The following is a 4797-nucleotide window of genomic DNA, read 5'->3' as shown; positions in this document are numbered from 1 at the left end:
GAGGTCTCCTTTCAATATATTTACCATTTTTATTCTGAAGAAGATACAAAATGACCTACTCCCTTTAATAGAGCATATCCTGATATGATAATATTCATTTTAGGTAGAGTATGAAATATATTTGAAAGACCCATGAGTTATAAAGAATGAATCTTACAAAGAATAGGGGTCAGGTTCACAGTCTGTCTGTACCAGTCATTAACTGCATGAGACTTTGTACAGGTTACTAAATCCTTCTGGACTCAGTTGCCCTCAATGTAAAATGTATAGTTTCTACCTCATAAACTGGTGAATATTAAATTAAATAGTAGATGAAAAGTACTTAGAAAAGTGCCTGCAAGCTACCAAACATTAAAAATTAGCTTTGATTATAACTGTCATTATTCTTCTATAGAGACTTTTGGGGACTTAAATTGCTTGGGGACATGAGGTGTATTTTATCTTTTGCTTAAATAAAAATTTTATTTTACTGAAGTATAATATAGAAAAGATGTTTAGCAAATTTTCAAAAAAATAATATTTCTTTGAAGCCACATCTTAAACACAAATAAAATGCCAATTGCATTCAGAAGCCTCTATTGTTTTCTTCTGAATTGTCACCATCCTAAGTTGAACTATTATTATGAATCCCATTGCCATATATTAATTTAACTGGTTTTCATTCTTTATATAAATGAAACTATAGAGTATATGTCTTCTTGTGTCTGACAATATTCACTTGAAAATGTTTATGAGATTTATTCAAGTCATGTATGAAGTAGTATGTTAATTTTCTTTGCTGTGTAATATTCTGCTTTATAAATATACAACAAATTATTTATCCCATCTGTGGTTGAAAAATTCTATATTATTTCCATTTCATGGATATTATATTGTGCCTGTGACTATCTGTATATATCACATATATACATGTATAAGTAAAATATGCATGCCATATGTAATCATGTGTATAATTACGTATTTTACCACATATATGAAAAAATTATATGAAATGTATGTTATACATAGTCAAATATATATTAAAAGGGGGTTCCCATGGAAGTGGAATTGCTAAGCAATAGGCATGTTCATTTCCAGTCGATAATGCACAATAGCTTTCTGCAGAGCTTTTAACATGTTATATTACAAAAAAAGTTTTATTTGCTTCTGTTTCAAAAACCATCTGCTATTTTCTGGCTAATTGAAAAAAATATAGTCTTCTAGTGGATGTGGAGTGGTATCTCATTATGGTTCTAATTTGCATTTCCCTGATGACTATTAGACTATATTAGATATCTTTTCATATCGGCATTTTCCACTTGAGATCTGTGAAGTAACTATGAGTTTTACTGGTTTTCATGTGCTGATTTTTAATTTAAAGAAGTTTTCTATACATTCTGTATATGAAATTTGACTATTTTCTAAATATATTTTTCTGCTCTTTGGCTGGCTTTTTCACTTTCTGAAATTTTTACTTTGATAAACACAAACCTTTAATTTTAATGTAGTCCCAATTTAATGTACATTTTCTTATGAGTGTTTTTGTTTTCTGTCACAAGGCCATGCAGGCTCCTGTGTTATCCATTATAATTTTATTGTTGTATCTTTCAAAACTGGTTCACAATTCAATTGATATGAAATAGGAGTCAAAATTATAAACCTTATGTAGATACACAATGACTTATGACAATTTATTGAAAAGAGTGCCATTCCTCCTGTCACTACATTTTCAACATTGTCAGATAGCAAGTGTACATACATAGGTGATTTTGTTTCTAGACTCTATTTTCTTCCATTTGCCTCTTTCTTAATATTTGTGTTAATAATCCATCACCCTAATTACTATATTTTATAATTAATTTTGATCTATTATAAAAGTTCTCTAATTTTATTCTCCTCCAAGATTGTCTTGGTTTTTTGGATGTTATATTTTCATATATACTGTAAGATTATTATGATAGTTTCTACAAAACTCCTTGCTGTGTTGCTAAATGGAAATTTACTGAATCTAAATAGGGCATGACTATATAACCAAGCTTGCCTGGAACACTCAAAATTTACTCTCTTGTCCTAGGATAATTATTAACACACCACATTTCATATTTAAAAGGTAACATAATAATAAATTATAAATTGATGTAATATCAATTATTTGACATTATTTCAAATCTTTACATTTGTGTTCTAATACGTAGCATATATTACTTAGTTAATTCAAATTTTTTTAAATTTCTTTCTCAGTAATGGTTTAGAGACCTTCATGTGGGATCTTGCACATTTTCTGTCTGATCTCTTCCAACATATATGCTAGATGCAGTACTGAATAACATGTAAAATATATGCAATGTTGAATAAGAATAGTGATAATATATTACATCATTCTCTAACTCAAGGAAAATGATTTTGATATTTCACCATTATGCATGAAGTTTTTTGTAAATTTTTTCATGTAACTAACACTTAAGAAATTAAGGAATTTATTTGCCTCCTAGAAATGACAGTTATTACTATAATTTTTATTACTAAGAATTTTAAATTTTATCACACAATACTTCTATATAATGGAAAATCATGTGGATTCTGATGATATGTTAAATTTTAGAGGTTGAATTTTGAAAAATAACCCAAACTTGCATTAATGGAATAAACCCAGTTAGGTGATGGCATATTATATATATTTTTTAACTTATACTGGAATAAGTTGTGTTAATTTATTTAGCATTTCTGCATTTATGTTCATGAGTGAAATTGACTTGAAAAGTCTTGTTTTCAAGTTTAGAAATGTTTCCTTTATTTCTCTTTACTGAGAAATTTGTATAACGTTGCTGTTATTTCCTCCTTATATGTTTGGAGTAACTTAGTTGTAAAGCTGTCAGTGCCTGGAGATTTATTTAAGGGTGGGGAGCTAATTAAAGAAAATCCATTTCTTAATATATTTAGAAATATTCACATTTTCTACTTACTATTGTTTGGGCAAATTTATTTTTAATGTAAATTTGTCCATTTTACTTAAATTTCCAAATGTATTAGCATAACTTTCTTCACTATATTTTCTCATGTTCTTTATAATATCACCAAAATCTTTAGCAATGTCTCCCCTTTAACTCCTAGTGTATAATTTTCTCCCCCTCTTTCCTCGATACTAACCAGAATTTTATTCCTTTTGTCCATTGTTTTAAAGATCAAGATTCTTTTTTTCATGTTCAATTGCTATTTCAATAATTTCTGTCTCTATGTTATTTGGTTTTTTATACTTTGCATTTAATTTGTCACTCTCCCCTTTTTGACATATGAAGCTTAACTATTTGATTTTTCATCTTTTCCCTTTTAATCATGTGTTCATTTAAGGTTATAAATTATTTTCTAAGAACAATAGTGCCGCAATCAATAAAATTGAAAAATTTAAATTTTCATTACCATTCTTTTTAATATATAATGTACTTTTCAATACATTCATTTGATCATTGGGGTATTTAGATGTATACTGACTCATTTTAAATAAGGGATTTTTATAGCTATCTTATTGTAGATGAATTATAGCCTACCCCTTTTGTCTGAGAAGATAATCAGTATGATTTTTGTTGTTGAGGTTTGCTTTGCAATATATTTCATGGTCAAGTGATGTAAATGTTCCAGGTATACTTGAAAATTATCTGTATTGTTCAGTTACTATTGTGGTCATTATATATCAATTAAAAGAATACTCTTTAATATTTTCCAATATTTATATCCTTATTTTTCTCCCTGCTCTTTCTACCAGCTGTTATTAGAGGTTTTTATTTTAATTCTAGTATATATATATATTAATTCTAGTATTGTTTCTTTTACCTTTTAGTTCTCTCAATTTGGCTTGATATATTTTGAGGTCATATTATTAGCTGTATACAAACATTCTTGTTTGATTTAATCCTTTATCTTTATATAAAATCCTTCTTTATTCATATCTCTGGTCTCAAATTCCTATGTCTGATAATATTAGTTTAGCTGCACCAATGTTCTGGGGGTTCTTTTCATCTGTTTTGTTGGATTTTTAGATATTTATTTTTAGGCTTTAGATTCCCATATTTTGAATTTCAACCATTATGAATGATTTTTACATCTGGAATGAGGTATAATTTATACATAAAAACTAAACATATTTAATGTATACCATTTGATAAGTTTAGACATATACATACACCTGTGATACCATCACCATACTCAAGCTAATAAACATACCAATCACGTCCAAGAGTTTCCTTGTGTCACTTGTGTTTGTTTGTTTTTATTTTGTGGTAAGGATAATTAACATGAAGCCTAATCTTTAACAAATTATTATTTTTTTAATTTATTGAAATATAGTTGACTTACGATATTGCGTTCATTTCAGGTATACAACATAGTGATTTGATATTTGTATAGATTACATACCATACTAAGTTATGAAACATTGACTATATTACCTCTGCTATACATTACATCTCTGTGACTTATTTATTTTATAACTGCAAGTCTGTACATCCTAACCCATTTCACTTATTTCACTCCTCCCTCCACCTCATCCCCTATGGTAACCACTAGTTTGTTCTCTGTAACTGTGAGTCTGTTTCTGTCTTGTTAATTTGATCGTTTGTTTTATTGTTAGATTCCACAGGAAAGTGAAAACATGCAGTACTTGTCTTTCTCTGTCTGACTTATTTTACTCTGTATTATTTCACTAGCATAATACTCTACAGGCTCATTCATATTGTAGTAAATGGAAAATTTCATTCTTTTTGATGGCTGAATAATATTACATTTTATATATACATAACATTATGTATATAACGCTATCTATAT

This window comes from Neophocaena asiaeorientalis, unplaced genomic scaffold (genome assembly GCF_003031525.2).
Source record: "Neophocaena asiaeorientalis asiaeorientalis breed wild unplaced genomic scaffold, Neophocaena_asiaeorientalis_V1.1 scaffold371, whole genome shotgun sequence".
Classification (NCBI taxonomy): Eukaryota; Metazoa; Chordata; class Mammalia; order Artiodactyla; family Phocoenidae; genus Neophocaena; species Neophocaena asiaeorientalis.
The sequence above is the reverse complement of the archived record's forward strand: the minus strand, read 5'-3'. Positions refer to the sequence as shown.